This window comes from Macaca fascicularis, chromosome 19 (assembly GCF_037993035.2).
Source record: "Macaca fascicularis isolate 582-1 chromosome 19, T2T-MFA8v1.1".
NCBI classification, from domain to species: Eukaryota; Metazoa; Chordata; class Mammalia; order Primates; family Cercopithecidae; genus Macaca; species Macaca fascicularis.
The window spans coordinates 36,242,137-36,269,254 of record NC_088393.1 but is presented as its reverse complement, the minus strand read 5'-3'; positions in this window follow the sequence as shown (position 1 = coordinate 36,269,254).

Below are 27,118 nucleotides of genomic sequence, written 5' to 3'. Positions count from 1 at the left end.
CACATGTGTCTTGCTCTTGGGAATATACAGTGCAGCAGGAGAAACAAGACATAAACATGTGACAGTTTCTATTAATTGCAAGGAATTTATATTTCAAGGTAGAATAAACCATCGACCCAAGAGTAATGGGCCTTATGAGCTGAGGCTTATATTGTGTGGAAGCAAATGGTATAATTAGGGTAGCCATATAATTTATCATTCAGAGACATGGTTAAGAGTGAAAGGGGGTGATCTGAGTAATCAATATCAGGGCAACAGATGTGAGTGGGGACTGACCTGGGCACACTAGGATGTAGGGCATGCTAAGGACGGCACATGCTGCCTCATCTATGGTGTAGATGTGTGAATGTTTAACCCGTCCCTTGGAGCATCTCCAGGTAGGCACGTGCCTTTTCTTGCATGATCTAGGCCTCTGGGAGCATCGGTGTCCATGGAGAATCCTGCACATGTGTTAGAATTTTAGTTTGTTCCCTGGGAATTGCTCTTGCACTCACCAGCTTCCCATTTTCCTTAGGAGACAGTCCAAATTCCTGATCATGCCCCATAAGGCTTTTGATGATCAGGTCGCAACCCACTCTGACTCAATGCTCCCTCCCTCCTCTCCTGCCAGGGTGCTCCCTCTCCACCCATTTCACTTGCTCTTCTTCCTGCCTGGATGCTTGTCCTTCGGCTTTCACACAGTGTATTAGCTCTGTGGTTTGCATCTTAGCTTTGTGTCACTCCTTGCAAAGGGCTCCCATGACCATCGATGCCCAGCCAGCCTCAACAGACTCCACAGTCTCTGGCTTACTTGTGTCATTGTGAGGAGAGAGGCCATTTCTCTTACTGTCTCCTGTCTGCAAAGAAAAGAAGGAAGTAAAAACTGAAAAATAACAGACTGATTGGCGTCACTGGCCAAGCCTGAAGGTTAAAGATTAACCCCCACTCTAATCGCTTGTGCTATCTATAGAACATAGACAATAGTATGGAGAAATACTTGCCTTGCTTACCCCCACCTAGTCACGTACCACCTGCTTGCTCAGTCTATTACAACCATGTCATGTGGACCCCTTAGAGCTGTAAGCCCTTAAAAGGGTCAGGAACTCTTTCTTAAAGGAGCTCTGTTCTTGAGAGCAAGTCTACCTATGCTCCTGGCCAAATAAAGCCACTTCCTTCTTTAACCTGGTGTCTGAGGGGTTTTGTCCATGGCTCGTCCTGCTACAGTTGTCTCCAAAACATTCAGCACAAACAATATTCTTTTTTGTTTTACAGAGAGTCTTGGTCTCCCATTTTCCACTCTCTTGCCCCCTTGCCTAAAACAGGCCTGGCTCCTTATACAAACCTGACAGGTGAGTGGTCCAGTGGCCTCCAGGGGAGCTGTTAGACAGAAGCATGGGGATTGCTTTTTGGAGAATGATCATCACTCACCTTGATGAGCCAAGGATAGAGACCAAGAGATAAAGGAGAGGAACTGTGAGGCAGAGCTGAGAGCAGTGGAAGGGGCTTCAGGAAAAGGGGAGGATCAGGAACCAGGAACTCTTGTCCCAACTTTACCACTATCTGCTCAGTGACCTTGGGGAAAATGCCTTCCCTCTTTGGGTCACAGTCTCACTGTCTGTTAGTCTAGAACTATTCTGCCAAGGACCAGATCGTAAATGTTCTGGGCTTTGTGGTCACACATTCTCTATTACAAGTGTTCAGCTCTGTTGTTGCAGCTGAAAGCATAGAAAGCATAGGAACGAATGTCCATGGCTGCATTCCAACCACAGTTTACACACACAGAGATGCTGCAGGTCACATTCAGCCTACGGGTCTCAGCTGCCAAACCCTGATCTAGAACAGCAATTTCCAAACTGCCTTCTTCCAAAAGAGGGTCAAATAAATGTGGGAAATATTGAGTTCAAGGTATCTCCTCATTTCAGAACTTCTGAGAACACTTACTGCGTGAGTGAATACCATGACTTTCCAGAAAGGGATATTATATATTATATTATATAGTGACTGTGGCTTTTGTGTGGCCTGATTAGAATGAGGGCTTCTTGGACTACAGAAATTTTGTTTTGGGGTAGAGTATTAGAATTCTCTACACACACACACAGAGGAAGTTTTTGTTTTGTTTTGTTTTGAGATGGAGTCTCGCTCTGTCACTAGGCTAGAGTACAGTGGCACAATCTTGGCTCACTGCAACCTCCGCCTCCTGGGTTCAAGCAATTCTCCTGCCTTAGCCTCCCAAGTAGCTGGGACTACAGGTGCACACTGTCACCCTCAGCTAATTTTTTTTTTGTACTTTTAGTAGAGACAGGGTTTCACCATGTTGGTCAAGCTGGTCTCGAACTCCTGACCTCAAGTGATCTGCCTGCCTCAGCCTCCCAAAGTGCTGGGAATTACAGGCGTGAGCCACCATTCCTGGCCGTGAGAGAGATTTTTAATATGAAGGACCTGGTTTACATGATTATGGAGCCTAGGAAGCCCCCACAGTCTGCCACCTACAAGCTGGAGGCCCAGGAAAGCTGGGGTGTACTTCTAATATGGTTTGGCTCTGTGTCCCACCGAAATCTCATGTCAAATTGTAATTCTCAATGTTGGAAGAGGGACCTGGTAGGAGGTGATTGGATCATGGGAGCATATTCCCTCCATTCTCCCCTTGCTGTTCTTGTGATGGTGAGTGAGTTCTCCCAAGATCTGGTTATCGAAGGTGTGTAGCATCCTTTACGCTCTCTCCTGCTCCACCATGGTAAGACGAGCTTGCTTCCTCTTTGCCTTCCACCATGATGTAAATTTCCTGTGGCCTCCCAGCCATGCTTCCTGTACAGCCTGTGGAACTGTGAGTCAATTAAACTTCTTTTCTTTATAAATTACCGAGTCTCAGGTAGTTCTTTATAGCAGTATGAGAACTAACTAACACAAGTTCTAATCAAAGGCCCAAGCCTCAGGAGTTCCAGTGTCCAAGAGCAGGAGCAGGTGGATGTCCCATCTTAATAACAGAAAGCAAAACCCCCCTCCTCAGTTTTTTTATTTTTTATCCTCTTCTGGTGCTGAATGGGTTGGGTGACGCTTGCTTACACAGATGAAGACAGTCTTTACTCGGTTGCTTGATTTTAATGCCAACCTTTTCTGGGAACACCCTAATAGACACAACCAGGAATAATGTTTTCCTAGATAACTGGGAATCCCATATCCCAGTCAAGTTGACATATAAAATTAACCATCAGAGGCAGGGTGCCGTAACAGACACTGACAGGGTTCCCACACGGTTCAGTGCTGACTCTCCGCAGGCGAGCTCATGGTGCCTTACTGCAAGCACCAGCTTCTCTGTGCAAGGACTTTCTCTCCCCCCATGCAGAGACAGGCCACTGCTGCTAGAAAGCCACTGTCCCTGAGGGCTGCCCTCCATCAGCGATGAAGTTTACTTGGATGATAGATACCCAAGCTTCAAACTAATCCAGGAACAGAAATCCAAATACCACATGTTCTCACTTATATAAGTGATAGCTAAATGATGAGAACACATGGACACATAGAGCAGAACAACACACCCTGGGGCCTATTGGAGGATTAGGGTGGGAGGAGGGAGAAGATCAGGGTGGTAGGGTAATATCTGGGTGATGAAACACACCATACAACAAACCTCCATGGCACAAGGTTGCTTATATAACAAACCTATATGACAAACATGTACATGAGAGGCACATGTACCCCTCAACCTAAAATAAAAGTTAAAAAACTTCTTGTTCCTTAGGGATGGGTAGAGACAGAGGGTAGTACCAGTGGGCAGCTGTGCTTCTCCAAGTGTGGTCCTGGGCGCAGCAGTGGCCATGTCACCTGGGACCACTGAATCGGGAACTCTGGGGTGGGGCGCAGACTCTAACAACCCCTCCAGGGGTTCCTTCATGTGCCACTGTATGAGGATCATTACCCTTCAGAGGTCCCCAGGGGACTAAGCTTCAGTTGCTCACCAACATTCCTGGTGTGGGCTCTCTTCTTTTCTCTATTTCACTTCCCACTTCCTTTCTGTGCTTTCTGGAATTGCCTCCTAAATCAGCCAAGTGGCGTGCAAACCCTTGTTTCAGGTTTGCTTCTAGGGGAACCCAGCCTAAGATAGACCCTCATAACTTCTAATGGAAGAGGCACTCTATAAATCCAGATGTAGAAGCTATCAGAGGCCCCTCTAGCAATATATTACATAGTGACTGTGGCTTTTGTGTGGCCTGATTAGTCTGCTTTGTCAAATAACCAGTGTGCGTTGGTTAAGTGCCTATTGTTTGCTCAACGTTATACCAGTTACAAAAATACATTTAAGAGGCATCATTGTCTGGGGTAAATACCGGGGTTCATCATCTCATGCCAAGGAGATTAAGGACACAGACACACATGAGGAGTGAGTCTAGGAGCAGAAGCTTAACAGGCAAAAGAAAGAGAAAGGGGAACAGCTCTCTTCCTAGTGAGAGAGAAGGGCTTCTGAAAAGAAAATCTGGCCCCCAGCGCATTGCACTAGATTTTATAGACAGGCTTGAGGAGGCGGTGTCTAATTTACATAGGGTCCATGGATTGGTTCCACCAGGTGTGACATTTACATAGCATGCGGGAAGGCTGGTTACCCCACCCTAATCTTATGCAAATGAGCTTTCCACTTGGCCGGGCCATCTTGTCTGCTCCTCACTGTACACGTGGCTGGCAAAGAGAAGGGAATATGGAGCTGCCATTTTGAATATGCCTAGTGCCACGTAGCCTTTTCCTAGTAGCACAACTGCCGGCATTCACCTGTGCAAGCTTCCAGCTTGCTTATTTATGCCTGTAGCTCAATTTTACAGGCTGCTCTTTGTTAGAAAAGAAAATGATTTGGGGGCTGCTTTTATTAAAACGAAAACCTTGCAAAGGTCTTTCTTACTCCTACTATCTGCCTAAATAATTTCTTCTTAACCCCTATATCCATATTATGTATAGAAAAGTCATTGGTATGTCTAGGATTTCCCCTGCAACTGGGGCATCCAAAGAAGCACCCACGGCTAAGCATGTAGCCACGTGTCACTGGTGGCTTTACGGGGTCTGTCTGAGCACCCTGTGGAGTGTGTGGTACCTAACAGATGAACGTTGTTTTAAAATGTGAGTTTTTTTATTATTATTTAGATATAGTGAGGTCAATGGATCAGAAGAGGATTGTCAATAAAATGATAATTCGTTATTCCTGTAATTCCCTGACCAGTTCTTCCTGCCTGCTGCACGGATCAATCAACTCACTGAGACCACAGCATCGCAGTAAAGAAAAAGTTTACCTGATACAAGGCCAGCCAAGAAGAAGATGGAGTTATCATTCAAATCAGTCTCCCCAAGGCTCTTAGGGGTTAGGGTTTTCAAGGATAGTTCGGTGGGCACGGGCTAGGAATGGGGACTGTTGATTGGTTAACAATGAAATCATAGGAGTATGGAAAACAGTCCTCGTGTGCTGTGTTTGCCTCTGGGTGGGGCCACAGGACCTATTGAGTCATGAGCCAGAGGTCCAGGTGGAGTCATCTGGTCTCAGAAATGCCAAAGCCTTGTTATATGTAAAAATGTTGATTTAAAAATAGAATGCTTGTTCTCTGGTGCCACGAAGAAACAGTACTTGAACATAAATTTAATTCTCTCAGCAAGGCCAGTTTTACTTTCTGCAGAAAGGGTACGCTCACCAGCAGTTTTGCCACAAGAGTACACTGAACAAAGGAGACAGGGTCATTTATAACCTGACATGTACACCCGACTGCTGTGTCCAGTTTCCATTGGCTGGAATGGGACCTCACATTTTGTATTTGTCCCAGTTGGCTAGCAGCTTAGAACTTCCTAAAAGAGGCAAAGGCAGAGGAGAACAAAGGAAGGAAGAAGTAACTTGTGGAATGCTGAGAAAGGTAAAAACACCTCCAAACAAGGAAGAGGAACAGGCTGTGACCTAATGCTTGCTTGGAGCAGTATAAGCATGCCAGGGCAAATATTTAGGCTAAATTGTGGGAGCTAAGAACACAAAGTACATTGATTTATTTATTACAGCTAGCAGATATTTAAGAATGTTAGCACAGGTCTTCGTATAAATTTTGCTTCTAAGAGAAGTTACTATTTGTTCTTAATTAGATAGGGAGCAGAGTCTCTTTGAAGAGGAACCTCTACTTCACTTTTTGCAGTCTGAAAAGACATCTCCAAAGGCCAGGCTTAGGTTCTACAATAGCGATGTTACCTGCAGGAGTAACTGGGGAAGTTACAAATCTTGTGACTTCTGGAGAAATGGCTGGTTATCATTTAGCTAACATATGAATATCTTAGCAGAATTCAGGTGCCTCTCATCATCCTAATCTTGTGGATTTTCATTAGTTTTACAAAGGTGGTTTAGTTTGGGGAAGAGCTATTATCATTCTTGCTTTAAACTAGAAAGTATAATTCCTCCCAAAATTAACTCGGCCTATGCCCAGGAATGACCAAGGACAGTTTGGAGGGTAGAAGCAAGATGCAGCCTCTTACTGTCAGATTTTGCAAAGACAGTTTCACTCACAGTTCCCAAAGTGGGAGGCAGGGCCTCCTGGGGACTCACCAAAGTTGGTCAGGAGGCAGGGAGAGCAAGGGAGAAACAGAGACCAGAGCCTTTACTGTGGTTCCCATGGAAAAGGCAAGGCAGGGCAGGGTAAGCGGTCTTGGGGCTCAGGATTGGCTCGTTCTAGTACTTTCAGAGGCCTCTGGGCTATAGGCACCTGACCCTGGGATGATCAGGGAAAGGGAATAGTGGCCCAGAGTATATGAGCCCACACAAGCCTGATAAAGAAGGTCTGGGGGTGTGTGGGCTCTGCATTTGGTGGTTTTCACATGAAAGGGATGCTCATTTACTATCTCCAGCCACTGTCTAGCCCTAGGAGGGGTAGGCTCTCTAGGATCTGCCAAATTCCAAGACAGAATATAAAAAGGTGTAATTAATACACATGTGTTAGTCGGTAAGGCTGTAAAATTCCAGAGCAAGGTGCCCTGGCAGGCAGGTTCTGTGCAGATCAGAGCTCCTAGGACATCCAGGTGGGGCCTTCCCCTGGGTTTGAAGGGCACCTGAGTACAGAGGACAAGTAATATCATATCAAGGTAAAAATAACTTTATTATCTTCTCTAAAATCTAAAAAAATCCAAGCTTATTAGAGAGAAATTCAAGAATTCAGGCCAGAGAAAGGAAGTTATAAAAAATATCGTGATTTTGGCCACCCAGAGATGATCACTGGGTAAAGTGCATTATAGCCGACCTCTAGATGTTCAGTTATTTCAGATACAACTGATAGGGAACCCAGTCAAAACTGGCCTAAAAACCCAAATGGATGGAAACAAAAATTCTAAATATGGGCTGGCTTCAGGTACAGTTTGATCCAGAGATTCAAAATGTCCTCAGAATTCCAGCTCTATTTCTCAGACATTCTCTCCTTTGGGGGTTAATTTTGTCTTCAGACAGGCTCCCTTTATGCCTGCAATAGTTATTTTAGCAATCTCAATAGCCCATGGCAGCCTGGTCGATAGGAAGAGGAGCTATGTCCTGCCATTCCCTGGAAGAAAGTCCCGGGTGTCCTCCTGTCAGATAAGCCTGGGTCACAGGCTCGACCATAAGCCAATCTCTGTGGCCTGCGAACTGTGATTCACGAAGGGATGGCCAACTGGGGGCCTCTGTAGTCGAAGGTAGGTTAAGCCACATGGAAAGCACAGCAATTTTCAGCATTTTTTCCTATTGCAAGTTTCCTTATAGTTAAATCTCCACACCCAAGCTTGCCTAGGAAGTATTCTATTTACCCTCCCTTTCAGTCCAACTGTGGGATCATCAGTGTAGGGTGACAGATCCCCCACCAGGTTACCAAAGGGTGCATGTCCGCTGCTCGAACCCTGAAGGACGGGTTATGAATCAAGGCCATAGAGCCCAGCCGAGAAGCAGGTGTCCCTGAGAACCCAAACATCCCAGAACATATCTGGGAAGAAACCAAGAGAAGCAGTCTCACTGCACACAGAACCCGAAAGCTAACTCAAAAGCAGCTTAGAGATGGGAGGTGGAGCAGATCTCCAGAGCTGTGCTGCCGCCACCCAGGGAGGCCCTGCATGGAGTCCTAATAAACTCATCAACTCCTCAAGCTGGGCATGTCCAAGTCATTCTTCGGTCTCTCGGCTCCTTCCCAGTTTGGGGGGATGTTCTTCTACATGGTCCAGGTTTTTCCTTTAACAATAAGCAAGTGTCTCAAGGATCACTTGGGAGAGGAAACGTTAAACGCCAGGTACAGATTCCACAGCCGGGACAGTGCTTCCTACTTCCCGATGCCTGGGAGCTGCCGCTGGCTGCAGGGTTCCAGGAGGAGCGTGGCTCTCCGTGCTGAGAGATGCCTGCCTGTTAACTGCCTCCCTCGGCAGGCTCCCAAACCCAGCCCTCCCCTCTGGCCTCGCAGTCAGGGTGCACAGGGACCCACCTAGAAGATGCCAGCTGCTGCTGTCACCCCGCCCTGGGCCTGCAGTTAAGGAGGAACTGGGCAGGAAGGAGAGATCACATTTCCTTCCCTAACCATCGGGCCAGTGAGGCGGCACAAGCGGATGGCAGGCTGGTTTGTCACGATGACCGCCTCTCCTGCTGGCTGGTGGGGGCCCTCACTCAGGGTGAAGCTGGCCAGGTGTTTGCGTGCTCTGGTGCTATTGACACTGCCTGGCCCCACTGGCTGTCAATCTCCCCGGCCCTGGCTCCTCCTGTAGGTCATATCCTAAAACACCACCCAGGATGCCTAGTTCATCTGTGGAGTCTGGCCACAGTACGGAGGGCCAGTGGTCATAGGGGCTGACCGAGTAGCCTTTTTTTTGTTTTTTGATATGAAGTCTCGCTCTGTTACCCAGGCTGAAGTGCAATGGCATGATCTGGGCTCACTGCAACCTCTGCCTCCTGGATTCAAGCCATTCTTGTGCCTCAGCCTCCTGAGTAGCTGGGATTACAGGCATGTACCAACACGCCTGGCTAATTTTTTTTTTTTTTTCTTTTCTTAGTAGAGACAGGGTTTCACCATGTTGACCAGGCTAGTCTCAAACTCATGACCTCAGGTGATCTGTCCGCCTCGGCCTCCCAAAGTGCTGGGAATAGACATGAGCCACTGCGCCTGGCCTGAGTAGTACCTTTTGACCTTGGATCTTGAGGGCACAGAGGAGCAGGGCTCCAAGACAATTCCACCTGCTCTCAGCAGCCTCTGTCCTAAATACAATGAAAATAGCTGTTTTGGAAAAATTCTCAAACTATGTTTTTCCTCTGCCCTGAAACCACTGCAACAGCAATCATCAGCACAGAAGTGCACAAACTTGTGGGGCGTTTTCCTCACCAGCAAGCCAGCGATGATTTCTGCAGCAGACACCAGCAGGGTGTCCGAAATCCATTCTGACACTGTCTACGTGGAGAGTGTCATATTCCACAGGGTGATGGCTCCGTCCCCAACACTGCCCCACTCCCGACACCAGTCACAAGTCTAGGCCTCCAGAGCCTCTGACCAACCGTAGCTCACAGAACTCAGGGAAACACGTGTGCCCGTTTGTTATAAAGGATGTTATAAAGGATGTTATAAAGGATAAGAGATGCACAGGGGAGGCAGACCTGAAGGAGGCCATGGGGCTTTCGTGCCCTCCCTGGGGGCCACCCTCCAGGAGCCTGCCTGCGTTCAGCCGTCCTAAAACTCCCAAACCCCGTCTTCTTGGGTTTTTAGGAGAAGCCCCAAGACGTGTGCATTCCTTCCCCCAGGGAGTAGGGTGGGACCCTCTCTGGGGAGGATCTTATGACCCCCAAATCAGAGAGGCAGGAGAAGATTCGAGTCCTGCTTTGGGGCAGGTGAAGAGAGGGCAGGAAGAGCTTGGAGAGATGCTGTTTCCTGAGGCCTATTCTTGAGGCCTGACACACCCAACATGACCACAAAAGACAGGTGCCAGGGCTACGGAGGTTGTCAGCCAGGAACCATTGTCAAACACCAATATAAATACATCTATCACAACCCCACACTACCTGATCTCATCGGACAAGGACAGCACATGGCCCTCATAATCCCCACAGGGTCCAGGCTGAAACACTCGGAGCGTGTGGCAGTGCTGAGTGCGTGGGTTAGGGTGAGTGCCTGGAGGGAAGCGGGTGGGCCCCAGGGAAGCGTGGAACCAGAGGAGAGGAGCAAAGCCTGAGGGTGATTCCATAGTCCACCTCCAAGCCCAGCCTTACGCTGCAATCGAGGACAGTGAAAAGGGAACCCCGGGGCCACCGTGGAACCCTGCCCGACACACGGCTGGTGGTCTCCACTCAGAACACGAGGCCCTGGTCCAAAGTGCAGGACAAGGGAGTCTCCTGGGAGACCAGGAGTACTGGATCCCTCCAGACCACTGGATTCTCATCTTGTGACTGAACTGTGGGCCGCTCCTTCTCTGGGGCAACAGAGGAAATAACCAGCTTGGGTTTCGGGGCCACAGCTCTGAGGCGCCTACACGCCAAGGCCTGTGCACCGATTCACTCCTGATCTCACACTCGCCAAGGGAATGGCAGGCACAAGTGTCCACGTTTATGTGGTTTTTCCCTCTTGCTCCTTTGAATGTTTTGAGAGTTAGTGTTTGTTTTTAATATTGTGATAAAGTTACCAAAGAGGTGCAAAAGAGTGCAGAGAATTCCTTCATACCCTTCACCTAGTTCCCCAATCTGTTAACATTTTACACAACCATAGACCCTTCATCAAAACTAAGACATTAGCCTTGGGACAGTGCTAGTAACCACAGCACAGAACTCATTCGGATTTCACTGGGTTTCCCTCTAACAATCTTGTTTTGTTTGCCCTTCCTTCCCTCCCCGGCTCCTTCCTTTCCTTCCTCCCTCCCTCTCTTCCTCCCTCCCTCCTTTCCTCCCTCCCTTCCCTCCTTCCCTCCCTCCTTCCTTCCTTCCTTCCTTCCTTCCTTCCTTCCTTCCTTCCTTCCCTCCTTCCTTATCTCTTTCTCTTTCTTTTTTTCTCTTCTTTATTTCCCTCTCTCTTTTCCTTCCCTCTCTTCCTCCCTCCCCTTCTTTCCTTCCCTTTTCTTCCTTCCTTCCTTCTCTCTTTATCTCTCTCTTTCTCTCCTCTCTCCTCTCTCTTTCTTTCTTTCCTCTTTTCTTTCTTTCTGTTTTCCTTCCCTCCCTCCCTCCCTCCCTCCCTCCCTCCCTCCCTCCCTCCCTCCCTTCCTTCCTTCCTTCCTTCCTTCCTTCCTTCCTTCCTTCCTTCCTTCCTTCCTTCCTTCCTTCCCTCCTCTCTCTCCTTTTCTTTCTTTGATACCTATCTCTTACACAAAAATAAAAATCTTTTTCTATGTCAGGATCTGCCCCAGGTTCCCATGTGTTATTTAGCCACCTGCCCCTCCATCTCTCCACCCCACAATCTGTGAGTTTCTGGTTCCTCTCTTGTCTTTCTTAATCTTCAAAATTTTAAAGAACAGCCTGGACAAGATAGCAAAACTCCACCTCTACAAAAAATACATACATAAACAAAAATAAGTCAGACATGGTGGTATGTGCCTATAGTCCCAGCTACCACGGAGGCTGAGGTGGGAGGATCACTTGAGCCCAGGAGTTCAAGGCTATAGTGAGCTATGATTACACCACTGTACTCCAGCCTGGACAACAGAGCAAGACCTTGTATTAAAAATACTTTTTTGAAGAAGAAGACTGTTAAGATGGCTGGGCATGGTGGCTCACACCTGTATCCCAGCACTTTGTAAGGGAGGAGGATCACTTGGAGCCAAGAGTTTGAGACCAGCCTGGACAACAAGGCAAGACTCCATCTCTAAAAAAAAAATAAATAAATAAATAAATATAACTGGGTGTGGTGTTGCATGCCTGTGGTTCCAGGTAGTTGGCAGACTGAGGTGGAGGAGTGCTTGAGCCTGGGAGGTCGTTGAGGCTGCAGTGACCATGATCATGTCCCTGCATATCAGGCTACTGCACTCCAGCCTGCGCAACAGATCAAGACCTTGTCTTAAAAAAAAAAAAAAGAAGAAGAAAGAAGAAAGGAAGAAAGAAGGAAGAAAAGGAAGAAGAAGGAAGAAGGAGAAAGACTGGTAAGTTATTTTGCAGAATGTCCCTTTATTTGTGTGTGTCTGCTGTTTTCTCCTGATTCTGTTGACATTATGCTTTATTGGGAAGGATCCCACAGAAGTGACTTGCCCTTCCTGGGGACACATGATGTTACTTCAATGTGTCTTACTATTGGTGAGTCCTTGATCACTTGGCTAAGGTGGTATCTACCAAAATGATCTACTGCAAACGTACTATTTTTATCTTTGAAATTACTAAGTATTGGAAAGCAGATATTTGAGACTATGTAAATATCCTGTTTTTGCTTAAACTTTCTCCCACTCATTTTCATATCCATCAGTAGATCTTGGCTGTAACAATACTTGTGGTGTGCCATTGATGAATTTCTACTTCCGTTATTTCTTCTACATTTATTATTTGGAATTCTTCTGTAAGGAAGAATTGCTGCTTCTCCCTCATTTATTTATTTGTTCAGTTATGTATTTAATCAGGATGGACCTATGGATATTAACATTATATCTTGGGCTATAATTCAATACTACAGTTGTTTATTTCGCTCAAGTTGTTCTAACTTTGGCCATTCGGAACACCTTCAGTTTGCTTCCTGTAGCCTTTTGAAATACACATATGCATACATATATGTTTTTGTTGTTGCTGTTGTTGTTTTTAGAGAGAGTCTCACTTTGCTGCTCAGGCTGTAGTGCAGTGGCACAATCATAGCTCACTGCAGTCTCAAACTCTTGGGCTCAAGTCATCTTCCTGCCCCAGCCTCCCAAATAGCTGGCTATTTTTTATTTTACTTTTTTGTTGAGACGGAGTCTGGCTATGTTGCCCAGGCTGTCTGACCTCCTGGCTGTTTTTAATACTTTCTTACTATCTAGTGGCCACAAGATACTCCAGGCTCTTCCTCTATCTTCTCTGCCCCATCCCTGAACCAGCTGGTTCTCCATGGTTACTCCCTTCTGTTCATTTACCCCATGATGCGTGGTCTCTGTATTGCCACATCTCAGAGGCAGAGACCATTTTGGTTGGAGGAGATGCTGGGAGAGCATAGACCTTTCATTGTACTGAGGAGAGGTCTTGGGAAGGCCAGCGGCATGATTGTCAAGGCATTGCTGAGACTGAAGCATTAAGGGACCACAAGTTCCAAAGCCCCCAGAAGGGATTTCAGAGAGTTGACCCTGTGTCCACAGTTCCGGATCCGTTTCTCTTCCTGGAAGACCCACCCCGGAATCCATGACATAACTCCCAGGCAGGGGCGAGGCCATGGAATAGCCCAGCTCCTGAGCTCGCACCTCTCCCCACCTGTGCCCACCCACAGACAAGAAGGGGAAGTAAAACCCCAGCCTGCTTTCAGCAGAGGAGGGTCATGCATGCCATGGCTGGAACTCCTGTGGGTCTGCAGGTCTTTCTGTCTTAGCTTGGATTCCTCCCAGGACCCAAGAACCCGGGATGAGGACCTGTGTGTAGAAGGTTGATTTTTGGAAGTGATTTTAGAGAATTTGGGATAGGGAACTGAGAAGACAGGAAGAGAGAATGAGGGAAAGTGAACATGGGGGCACATCTATCCACTGGCTCCGTCCCCATCAGTCCAGCATTGTCATGTAAGGTGCGCGATCCCTGACATCTCTGGAATGGTACATGAAGCAGAGAAGCTCTTGGGCAGAGAACACTGGCCAGTGTGAATGAGGCAGTGAGTTGGCAGGACACATGGCATGAAACCAGCTGCAGAGAAGGAGAATGAGGCCCAGAGAGCTGACAAAAACGTTGTCCAAAGTGGCAGAGCTTCAGATCACTCCTAGGTCTCTGGGGTGCCATGCTACAAAACAGGTTTCCAGAAGTGCTCCTCATGTATCCACTCTGCTTCCTAAATGCCTGCGAACTCCAGATGGCCTCACCTCGCCCTGGGCTTGCAGAGCTTTGCACCAGCAAAGTGGGTTTGGATTCCCTCTTTATAGCAGGCTCTGCAAGTGAGTGGCCCTTGTGCTCAGTATGGCATGGCATTCCCACCAGCCATCTACCTCAGACTCCTTCAAAAGCAGATGAAACGGGGATTGCTGCTTCTGGCAAACCTCAGATCTGCCCAGCTCCATCAAAGGGAACCGCTGTCCCCTGCCTCTTCATGTGGGATGCACCCGACAGCCGGCTCGTCCTGCCCTGCACTCTCCTGGGGCTTCAGAGCACTAGGCGTTGGAGACTGACAGTGGCCAGATCCTGCTGTTCAAGCACGCCTGGCTTTCTTTGGAAAATGTCCGACTTCCCACCTTGCTCCTGCTGATGAGGTGTGGAGGCTGCAGGAGGACTCAGACCAGTGGTGTGGCTCTTGCCACAGCCACCTCGGGCTTTGGGCTATGTTGCTCCCAGTGGACTAGGGGTGTGACTGGGGTAATCTATGGAATACCTGAGCATCATCTACTATTGCTGCTTCTTCCCTTTGCCTTTCTAGGTTCCTCTTCCTCTTCTCCTTTTTCTTTTTAGAATTTTGCCTTTTATTTCAGATTTGGCAGCTGCATGTGCAGGTTTGTGACCTGGGTATACTAAATGACAATGAGGTTTGGGCTCAAATGACCCCATCCCCCAGGCAGTGAACATGGTACTCAATGGGTTGTTTTTCAACCCACATACTTGTCCCACCCTCCCCCATCTCGTGGTCCCCCCATCTATTATTGCCATCTTTATGTGCATGGGGAACCAAGGTGTGGCTTTCACTTGTAAGAGAAAACAGGTTTTCTGTTTCTGCATTAATTCTCTTAGGATAATAGTCTCTAGCTACATCTATGTTGCTGCAAAGAACACGATTTGGTTATTTTTTACAACTGCATAGTATTCCACAGTGTATATGTACCACATTTTCTTTCTCCAGCCCACTGTTGATGGACACCTGGGTTGATTCCACACCTTTGCTATTGTGAATAGTGTTGTGATCAACATATGGGTGCAGATGTCCCTTTGGTGGAACAATTGACTTTCCTTTGGGTAGATACCCAGTCATGGGATAGGTGGGTTGAATGGCAGTTCCGTTTTGAATTCTTTGTGGGCTCTTCTTCTTAAAAAGTAGAGTTAACCTGAGAATCACTCATGCCTTGCTGTGACTGTGTTGGTCAGACCTTATCCTTTTCATGGAAAGAAATTGCAGACAGCTCGGGGTGGAGGCGGATACCCATCCACACTCTCCCACTGGGGGTCCTGGGCCTAGCTCTGTGGGGGTCTTCACCCAGCTCCTCACTGTAGTTCCCCTGTATCAGTGTGGGCATAGGCAGTCCTTCCCCTGCAGGGTGGGCATGCCAGCTGAGCTGTCCTGCCCTCAGGACAGCTGGTCTCAGGACATTCTGCCCTCAGGACATTCTGGTCTGTGTCTGTGTCCTCCCAAGGGCCTATAATGTGGGGGCCACTTGACCTGGTGCAGAGGCCCTGACCCTCAGGAGCTGCTGTGTGACCTTGGGCAAACCCATTCTTCCCTTTCAGCTCTATTTTCTGCTCTGATCAGTGTGAGGTGGGCTGGGGTGAGGTGGCCCTCATCATGTGGCCCTCAGAGGGCCTCTGTGGGCCTAGCTAGTGCTGAGACCACACCATGGGGCCCCAGGAAATGATCTTAAGTTCCATATACTCCCAGCAGGGAGGCAGAGTGCCTTTGGGAATAAGCCGTCTTCCCACCCGGCCTGTTCTGCTCCAATAACCACTGCGGCAATTGTCTCTAGAAAGAGGACTTCATGCATATTCATGAATCCTATCATTCTCTGCATATTACCGGGGGCGGCCTGTTTTTCTGTCAAACAGTGTTTCATCAAAACAGCAAGCTCAGCTGTTCAGGTACTTTCCGAAGCCTTGGCTGGCTGGCTTGGTGTTTTGGGATAATGACGTTTAGGTGTCTGCACAGAACACCTTCCAAATGGCGGGGTTTCTGCAGTGACGTGTGGGCAAAGGCTGCAGTGCACTCTGGAACCTGGAAACCTCACCCGCCCAACCACGGACACAAATACCCAAAGCCTATTATACACCACCTTCCAACTGCAGCCCTCCCACTCTGGCCCTAGGTCTCTGACCAGCTTTGGGAACATCCCTAGTTCATAGAGGCCCTTCCTGTCCCGGCAGGTGCTTTACCTCCATCTCCTTCTGCACACCTGTGGGCTTGTGCAGGACCAGAGGCTACCCGCTGCAGCTCTGTGACTCCTCTGTCCTCTCCAAACCCTCAGTTCTCACCTGACAAATGGGCTGGGATGTTCCATACACCCTGTAGGACTGTGGGGGTCACACGGATCCATGCTTGTGAAAGCCTCCGCTGTGCACGGCCTGAGTGTGCACAGGTTGGGAGATGTACTTCGGAGAAGCCCCTCCTCCTGTCCATTTCTCTCTGATAACCAGATGAGGACCCTGCATGGCTTGACCTATCCTCTTTACTTCTTCTTCTTCTTCTTTTTTTTTTTTTTTTTTGAGATAAAGTCTCGCTCTGTTGCCCCAGCTGGAGTGCAGTGGCCGGATCTCAGCTCACTACAAGCTCCGCCTCCCGGGTTTACGCCATTCTCCTGCTTCAGCCTCCCGAGTAGCTGGGACTACAGGCGCCCGCCAGCACATCCGGCTAATTTTTTGTATTTTTTAGTAGAGACGGGATTTCACCGTGTTAGCCAGGATGGTCTCGATCTCCTGACCTCGTGATCCGCCCGTCTCGGCCTCCCAAAGTGCTGGGATTACAGGCTTGAGCTACCGCGCCCGGCCCTCTTTACTTCCTTTTAAGCCGTACTGAGGTGGTTTACTTTAAACAATTTGTTGTTGTTGGTGGTGGTGGTGGTTGGAGACATGGCCTCACTCTGTTGCCTGGGCTGGAATGCAGTGGTGCAGTCACAGCCCACCGCAGCCTCCACCTCCTGGGTTCACTTGGTCTTCCTGCCTCATCCCCCGAATAGCTGCCGCTACAGGCATGCGCCACCATGCCCAGCTGTAGTTTGCCTTTGAAATCTTTCAGTCTTTCTGCCTCTCTCTTTCTCTACCTCCCCTTCTCTGTCCATTTTTCCTTTCTCTCCTCTTTCTTCTTTTATTTCTGCCTCCATCATCCTTCCTTTCCACATTGCTCTAGAATAAGCTGGTCCACCAGTAGATGGCACAGGGGAAGCCAGGGACTCTGGGTGTCCAGCTGGTCGTCTCAGCGCACACCCCTGATTCTTGAGACACATCCAGGGCCTGGCCCTCCCAAGTGTCCTCAGCCTTTAGTGGATGGGTCTGAAGTTTCTGTCTGTCTTCCTCTCTCTAGAGCACAATTTCTTCTACTCATTTGTCCTTAATGCCCCCCAAATATGTTTCCTTCATTCAGATAATAAACGGCTCCAGCTTTTAGGATCAGTGTCCACAGGGCCAGGGCGCAGGGGTTTTGCCTCCATCTCCAAATCCATCCTCCTCCTCTCTCCTCCGTCCACCCTTTCTCTACCCCTCTCTCTCCCCCTTTCCCTTCTTCTCGCCCCCTGCTTCTCTCCTCCTCACCTGCCTTCTTCCTTCTCCTCCCTCTCCTTTCCTTCCTTCATCTCCTCCTTCTCTTCTCTTCCTCCCCATCTTCTTCCTCCTCCTCTTCCTCTCCTTTCTCCAGAAGGTGCCTAACTGGCACAAAAGGCCTCTGTGTTTCCAGACCTGGGCTCATGATGTTTTTAATTCCAAGGGAATCAGCAGAGACCACAGTCCCATCTGCGGCCTCTCTGTGCACAGTACATGAGGCAGCATTTGCTCACAGGCTGGCTGTGAGGAGCCTGTGGTCAAAACACCTGCACAGGGGCAGAGTGCAAAGGCCATGTTTGCTGTTTCTGCCAAGCTCGCGTCCCAGAATGTCCTCCTTTAGGGACTACGTGGACTCACCATTGAGGAGTTCACTTGTTCATTTGTCAGGGACCAGTGATGTATGTGTACCTCCTGTCCCTGTGATGGCTCCTGAGAACGGCACAGGCTCCTCCAGCCCGAGCCCAGCCCGAGGTCCCCTACCTCACTCCCATCCATCTCTTGGTCAAGAGCGGCCACCTTCTGGACCAGCCCTAGAACTGGCTCACCCGCCTCCTTCACCTTCCTCCCTCCTGGCCGTTAGCCAGGAAGGAGTCATTTTTCTCTCTCACTTCAGAGTATGCAATTTTTTTTTTCTATAAAAGTGGCTGGCACGGGAGGACGTTATGCTATGAAACAAGCCAGGCACAGAAGGTAAATCCTGCATGGCTTCACGCATATGTGGAATCTGAGAAAGTTGACTGCGTAGAAATAGACGGCAAAACAGTGGTGACCAGAGGTGGGGCAGGTGAGGGGCGGGGTGAGGGGAGATGCTGATGAAAAGGTGCGAAGTTTACTGCAAGAGGAAGTTTTACTGATGTATTTCGATGTGTGGGGACCACAGTTAATAAGAATGTATTGTATACTTCAAAATTGCTAAAAATAGATTTTTTATACTCTCAACACAAAAATATGGTAACTTGGTGAGGTGATGGATATGTTAATTAGCTTGATTGAATTTTTCTACAATGTATACATAGATCAAAATATCACAAAAAACACAAATAGAAAAAATGTCAATCAATGTCACTTTCTTTTAAATAAAATTTGCAAAATTCAAAAGTATAAATAATGAAATTAAGTCTCCTGTTATTCTATTATACAGATCCAAACATTGTTACTGTTTTAGTGTATTTCTTTATTTTTAAATACCTAGCGAGATAAATAATTTTACAAAATTGGAATCACCAAAATATATAATTTTGCATCTTACTTTTTATCACATGACCTTGTTTAACAATGAAAATTTTCCTTAAAATTTTTTTTGTGAAAACACAATTTTAATGGGTTTGCGGAGATTCCACCGTATTTCTAAAAAATATGGCACTAGTTTTGGACATGCAGGCAGTTTTCAGTTTTCACCACTGTTAGTCTCAGTCAGCAAGTATTTGCTGTCTCTTCCGTGTCAGGCACTGGAGACAGCAGTGAGGATGATGGGGTTTGATGAGATCCCATCCCCAGGGGAGTCAGACAGGCAATAGGAAGGAAATGCATCAAACCTATCATTTCAGGCTGCGATCAGCGTTGTGAGGAAAATTGAGATGGAATTAGGGACTAGAGGGTGATGGAAACAGGAGCAAAAGGAAGAAGTCATTTTCATCCAGGGCCAGGAACGTCCTTCCAGAGCAGGCGAAATCTGGTTAAATCTAGGTGTGGATTGTTGCAGGCAAGTGCAACTTGACCTGAGGCAGGAATGAACTTGGGCACTGGAGGACAGTGGTGGGACAGTGTGGTTGCTTTAGAGAGAGCCAGAGAGAGCAGAGAGCAGGAGTCTAGGAAAGTGAGCAGAGACGACACAATCAAGGTCTTGAGGGCCAAGGTAAAGAATTCAGAGTTTATTCTAAGTGTGAAGGAAACTTGAGAGTCACAGGTTTTTAAGCAGCTCACTCTGACTGCAGACGGAGAATCGCATGACTTGGGAGGGCCGGCTGGATTGGAAGCAGGGAGGCCAGGTAGGAGCTTAGAGCAGCGTTTCAGGTGCATGTCAATGTCTTGGATGTGAACAGTCACAGAAGAGTTGGCAAGGGATGGCTGCATTCAGAATTGATGTTGAAGGGAGCACAATGTGGATTCCCTGGTGGGTTGGAGGTGAAGTGGCAGGGCAAGAGATAACTCAGTTATAAACTGTGGGTCTTTCATCTAAGCAATTGTGTAAACAGTGGTGTCATTTACTGAAATAGATAAGACACAGGAGAGGAAGGCTTGGGAGGGGACCAGCAGTTTAAAATTTGGAACCTGTTGTGTTGGGGTGCTTATTAAATATTCAAGTAGTGATGTCTACTAGACTGCTGGATGGACAAGGCTAGAACTCAGAGAAATTAGGACCGGATATGGAAATCTAGAAGTCATCAGGGTGCGGATGACTTTTTCAAACTATGGAACAGTAATAGATCCCTTAGGGAGAGTGTGGCCAAAAACAGTCCCAGGTAATAAGTCCTGGGTCCCAAGTGTTTAGAGATCGGATAGAGGAGGAGTCCACAGGACGATGGGAAGGCCCCTGAGTTAGGAGAACTCACAGCTGCGCTAGGGAAGAACATGCATTTTCTGTTTATCTTTGACCATTTCTTTAGAATAGATTCCCAGCAGTAGAATTACCAGGCCAAAGGGCATCTGAACACATTTAAAACTCTTGCAAAATGTTGTCACATCCTTTTCCAAAAATGTCACATCAATTTATATTTCCATTATCAGTGCACGGTCTTGCCCATGGCAGAGAACCCTTACATGGTTGCCAATTTAATAGTCAAAAACGTGACATCCTGATTTTAACTTGTAATTCTTTGCCTTTCTAGTGAGTTTGAGCCTTTATTTTCCATGCTTATTGCTCATTTCTGTTGCTTGTATAATTGTCTCAGTGTCGTTGTCTATTATGGTTATATAGTGTTTTTGTAATTGTGAGAGGATTTTTTTAATGTGTTAATAACTAATCCTTTCTTGTATTTCTTACAAATGGTTTTTGGTTTGCCATTTCCCTTGGAATTTTACTACAGTGTTTTCCGATACGAGGTTTTACATTTAAACTTAATTACATTTATCCATCTTGTTCCTAATGATTTCTTCCTTTGCCGTTATTGTTAAGAAAAGCCTCCCCACCACTGTATTTTGGGAAGTGCTGACGAGTCCATTTTTCATGCTATTTTTGCCAAATTTGGTTAATAGAATTTCTTCATAAAGTAAATGGATTTGCCTTTCATTGTCTTCTATATTCTGCTGTAAATTTTATAGTATGCAATTTATCTATTCCATGAAGTCCAGACAACATGCACTAATAATAAGGTCTCATCACCTCCAAATACTTTCCAAGGCAGTGTCCTGACAATACTTTGCTATCTCTTCGTGGCTATGGCTTCGTTCTAGGGTGTTACTTCCTCTTGAGCTATTTTTCTTAATTCATTATTTTCACTAAGTGTTACATTTTTACATGTTGATGGAATTTATTAGCGTATAACTGTGCATAATATTATCTCATAACTATAATTACTTTTATCAGCATATGTTATGTCTCTTTCCTTAGTTCCAATTTTCTTTATTTCTATTTTTTCTTAATTAGATTTGTTAAAGTTTTGTACTTCATTGGGTTCTTCAAAGGGTCAACTCTCCAACTTACCAAATCATGTTAACGGTTTTCTTTCCAAATGTGTTCTGATCTAATCTCTGTCGTTTCTCATGATTTCCACTGACTGGTCTTATCTAACTTCCTCCACTTCTCGAACTGCCCTTTCTGTTCCTCTCAGACGTGACAAACAGCTTGCTACATCTCTTCCTCCCAATTTTCCCGGGACAGGACTCTGTTGCTTCCAACACTTAACGCTGCAGAGAGGTCTGAGGTCAGAAAGATTTCTATTTCTTTTACAATTCTTATTTTCTTCTTATTTCTTTTCCTGTGTAGATGTCTATGGGCATTTTCATTTTCCCTGAGATTCCAAAACATCGACGAGGTCTAGAATGCCACCTGTAGCGGTGGCCACCGTCCTCTCTGTGGGCACTGAGCTGACCACAGCCTCTTTTCTTCCAGGGAAGATGTGTCCAAGGTTCCCAGCAGCTCTCCGGGAGAACTGGCCCAGGAAGGGGCACATATTTGCCCTCCCTGGTGGAAGTGGTGGCCTTTCCTCATTCATTTTAGCTGGGGCTCCAGAGACCCTGGCAATCAGTGGATTTGAGTCTTTCTTTGGCACAGCAAAGTTTTTTATTTTGTGGATTTCAACACTGCTTCTACATCTGCCTTTTTATTTTAACCTTCCGAGTTACTTTTAAATAGGGGTTCGGACTCCTAGGTTAGTGACTTATGACTATTATCCTTTCCCTCCGTTTCCCTGTTTTTGTTTCATTACCTCAAGGAAATCTAGCATTAAAATAGCACCATTTAGATGGGGCCAGAACAGATTCCTGGACTCACTTAACCATTGTAGCCAGAAGCCCTGGCCACAGTGACTGTGACACCGGGCCCAGTCTATGCCCTGATGTCTGCTCACTGGTGACAGGTTTTCCTAGAAGCCAGGGGATACCTAAGAATGTCAGGTAGGGCGGCGATGTTTCTTTGAACAACGTAGCGCATGCCAGGGCCCACTTCTCTGCAGAGTGTGTTCCTGGTGCTATTCCTGTCTCTTTCTCCATTTTAAAAATACTGTTATATTTCAGATGCATGCTTGCTCCATGGGAACATTGCACATTGGGGACTGGACTTCTAGTGTGCCCATTTCTCTCAGTTTTAGCTTATGTCTGGTGATCTGGGGGTGCCTGTCTCTTCCCCTCTCCTTGTGCTGCACTCTGAGGGTGGCCGTATTTCACCTTCAGAGAGAGTAGATGAGGAAGGTGGACAGGCCAGTGGGACGGTCCACCTGTGGCCTGTCTTCTTTTCTAGAATGTTAGCTTCATGCAAGCAGGAAGCTTGCCTTTTTTAATCCACTTTCTCCCCAGACCTTAGAACACAGTGGTGTTTAGTAGTGAGTTGGCCAATTGAACGTACACAGAAACAAAGGCGGTTCCCAAGCTCTTCTCAGAGCTGAGGCTCCAGCCCTTTTGCACCTCTCCTCGCCTCTCTCTGCCATGCCCCCTGTCCTTTCCATGCTGTCTTTGGACTGTAGCGTCTCCTCCCTCCCCTCCAGGGGGAGCTTCCTGTTCTGAGATATTCCTGGCAACAAGCAGAGTGTGTACCTGGCAGTGGCATGAGTGGAGCTGGCCTTCAGCCAGTTCCCAAGTAAAGAACCTGTCCCTGGATCCCCAGTGGCTTGTCAGGAGACAGAACACTCTGGGCTTTTGAAGTCTGGGGCCTGGGAGCCAGGGGTGCCTTCAGTCCTCAGGAGGGTTCCTGGAGCCCTCATGCAACCCTGACTGCGCCCCTATCCTGAACCTCCCGAAGGCAGCATCTCTGTTTATTTTCATGATGTATGACACCCCAGTGAGTTGCAAATGTGTGCTTTTCACATTGGATGGAATTCTTATGATTTTGGCGAATTGTGCGTTCACAGGAAGTACAATTAAAATCAACCTCCTGTGTTTCCTCCGTCACCCAGGCATATGAGAGTAGGGGGCAGAAGTTCAGCGTGTCTCCATCTCAGGTAAAGCGCCCTGGAGCCTGGCTCTTCGCGCTCAGATCTCAGTGCTGCCACTTGTTAGTTGGGTAATCTTGGATAAAGATGAAATCTCTATGCACCTTCATTTTTCCGTAAGCCACACCGGGATAAAAATAGCACCTGCTTCATAGGGTTATTGGGAGAAGTAAGTGAATTAGTTTATGTGAAGTGCTGAGAACAGTGCGAGGCATGGAGTACTTGCAACGCAACAATTAATGTGGTTCTGACTGTCCTCTCTAGAGAGATGTGGGCCTGCACCTTAGAACTTGCAGACCTAGACTGCCACTGTCAACTAAAGCCACACATACACACACACACATGCAGAAACACACACATGCACACACACACATGCTTGCGCAGACACACGCATGCACAGACACACAAACCCCTACACACCATGGGCGATTTTCTTCCTCACTTCTTTTTATGGGGGGTAAGAGTGAACACTTGCTCGTACCTTACAGGTGGGGTTGAGGGCCCAGGTGGGGCAGGCTTGTGGCTTGAAGCATGAGGCCCCGGATGGCTATGCATAGTGGGCGTTCCCCATGATGGGCGTTCCTGCTGCAGAGCCTGGAGTAAATGCCCTGTGTGCCCCCGAGCTGTTAGGATATCCTAGCAGCTAGCGCTACTCCTTGTGCAGAATGAACAGACTGAGCAGCTGCAGAGAATACCTCCTCCTCCCAGCCTCGGGCCTTTCCCAGCATGTGCAGGTTTGCTTGGGGTCTGCCTCCAATGCCTTGAGGGTCACTGTTATGTTTTGGCGGTGATGCCTGCTCTCACAAGCCCACTTGGGCCTAACTTTGGAAACAATCCTCTGACTGTACTCAGCTTTCAGTGCTTTCTCAAACATGACTTCACCTAGGCTTGGTCTAATACCAGCTTCACCATTTCCTAACCCAGATCCTCTGCAGGTGCTGGTAGCTTTGTTTATAGAGCAGTTCTTTGGATCGAACCAGAAAATGTATACAAATAATTTCACGCCGTGTCTGGCATCTGGTGTATGCTGAATATAAGTTGGTTGCTTCTGGAGATCCTCAGTCCAACGCCAGGAAGTCTAGAAATGATTCTCCCTCATTGAAAGGTGTCACAGATACTCCTCAGAGTAGAGAGGGCTGGAATCTAGGTCCCCAGTTCACTGTTCCCTCCTCTCACAGGGTTCCCTTGCTGTTCAGGAACGTAATGTCCATATGAATATCATTGCCAGAATTGTCTCAGGCCATTGATGTATCTTCACTTTCCGTTTTGAGTCCTTTGGAGGCCATCTGGGAGCTGACGTTCCCCTTCAGCACGGCTACCTGCTCCGGGAGGTCTTGGCTGCCGCAGGGTGGGCCAGTTTGCACTGCTCTGTGGGTGCACAGTCCCTGGAACGCCCTTTCTGTGTGGATGTAAGTGATGCATAAAGATCTAAAATCCCAAATCTTAAGCTTTCTCCAGGATTTCTGCTGCAATCCCAGAGCAGCAGCTCTGGAGTCCCTCTGAATTAAACACACAATTTATTTTCAGATCTCTTTTATCATGAGGGCTCACATGTAGCTTAATGGATTCCTCTGTGTTTGAGGCTGCAGTACGGTACATAGACCTACTGCTGGCAGAACCCATTCCTTCCTGTGAGGTCACCCACATGTTATTTAAGTGCAATATTTTGGATCACACGAAATAAAAAACCTGTACTGTTGTGCTCCCATTAAGCATCCATTACATAATCTCTGAGTCGCCTGGAAATGGTTTTTCAAAATAGTTTGCATGTTTACTGTTTGTGAAGCACCTGTGCTAAGAGCTTTGCATGCCTTCTTCCATGTAACACAGCAACCTAAGGAGGCAGGAACTACTGTTATTCCTGTTTAATGCATGGAAAGCTATTGTCCACAGAGTGGGGAAGCGATTCCAGCAAGATCACATAGCTGGCACCCACGGGTTTAAGCCAGGGCTCAACTCCACCAGACATAATGACTTTGCTCTCAACTGCCACATTTTATTGCCTTTCTTGATGGTTACTTTGGGTCTTAGTTTGCATTTATCTGATGACTAATTTTGAGTTTTTTATATATTTACCCTCTTCTGTGACCTACAATTTAAAAATCTTTCTCCTTTTTGATTTTTCTTAGGATATACTAAATAACCCTCCCTTATTGGAGGGTTGCAAATACCTTCTCTAGTTCATAGCTTGCTTTTCAGTTTCTTCATGGTATCATTTGATAAACAGAAGCTCTTAATTACGAGGTCATAATCATGATCAATTTTTGAGTGGTTAGCAGTTTTTATGTCTTATTTAAAACATCCTACCCTACTCCAAACTCATAAATATATGCTCCTAAACATTTTAGGCTTTGGGTTTTTACAATGAACTTTTTACTCCATCAAGAATTGGTTTGTATGTATGGCACGAGGTAGCAATCTGACATTATAATTTTTTATATTGGTAATCAACTCTCTCAGTGCCATTTATTGGCTTTCACTTGTCTTAGTTGAGTTCCTCAAAAAGCAGAGCCCCAGAAAATGTCTTGGGTGCAGGTTGCTTATTTGAAGGTGACTGCAGGAAATGAGAGTGAGGGTATAAGGACAGTGAGACAGGGAAGGCACATGAATAAAGTTGCTGCCATGGACAGCAGGGGTTCAAGTCCACCAGGACCCACCAAGACATGGACAGGATGTCTTCCAGAATTCTCCACCTGAAAGATGAAAAGCAGGATTGTATATCCACCATCTGCTACTGCCTATCCCCAGGGATGATAAGCCCATACCTCTGGGCTGTCTTAGTGCGGACCTAGAGGTCTCTCGTGAAATCAGACAGGGCCCCGTAGCAGAAAGTGGAATGACCCCAAGGTGGGACAGCATCAGAGCCAGGTGCAGGAGCTGCCATGGACTTCTGATGAGAGGGAAGCTGGGAGGCGATGTGGGCCAGGGTGCCAGGTGTTCGGCTGTGCTCTCCCAGGACCATCGTCTTCATCTTACAGAAGATATCCAAGTGGTGCTGCCAGAGCCTGGCCCAGAAGCATTTCTGCCTTGCTCTGGGCCTCGGGAAGTGACGTGGAGGGGTGACCCAGTTGGCTTCCTTGCCTCTGCTCCCTCAGCTCCTGGGGGGCCCTTGGGAGGAGGGCAGAAGGAGACAGGGCCTTCATTTCTCCTGCGTCCTCCCTGCAGGGCCACCTTGGGCTGGCTGAGTCCCTGTTTTCAAGGCAGCTTCCTTCTTCTGAGCACCTGGGATCACATGCTCCCTCGTCCCTCTGCTGTCACTGTTCCACCGAAATCTTTGCAAATTGTCAGGTTATTGAATCCTCTGATGTCTATGCGCCACCTGTTCCTTTGGGGATTCTGAGTGATAGAAGCAACTCAGTCCATTCACAGGGAACAAGACCACTGCGGTCTCCCTGAAATGAGTGAGCAAAGGAGCTCAATTTCTCCATGCCTTCCCCCGGCCCCACCTCTGTGCCTGCTTATTGCTCAGGGGTGTGGAAGGCACGGGGCACAGGTGTGCAGCTCCTGCCCTCCGGAGGCTTCCAGTGTGGTGAGTGAGATGAATGAGAAGGGGAATGAGGCCCTCTGGAAGGACAGCAAGAGTGCTCAGAGCACACTGGAGCTTTGTCCCACACCAGAGTCTTCCTAGGTTCCTCTAGAGACCCCCGCCTGGGCCTTCCGGGGCCACCTCCTACATCTCGCCTTTTGTCTCTTCTCCATCCTGGCTGGAGTTGGGCTTTTCCCTCATTCTCTTTCATGTTGCAGTTCCAGAGGTTTCTGCTGACTGATGTCTCTTTTATAGATGTTCATATGACTGAAAAGCAGGCTTCAGATGCACACATCTCATATTGACGAGAGAGTGAGTGAGGACAATGGGGAAATTCATGGTCTTTTAACCAAGCACAGGGATTTTGGAATCGTGGTTGTTTTTTTTTTTTTTTGCCTTTTTCTTCTGAATTCTGCAAAGCTGTTATACTAATAGCCGTGATTTGCATAATTTCTGGAGTGCAGCAGAATAAAAAGCCAGGCTTACAGGCAGACAGTCTGGCTCTGCTGG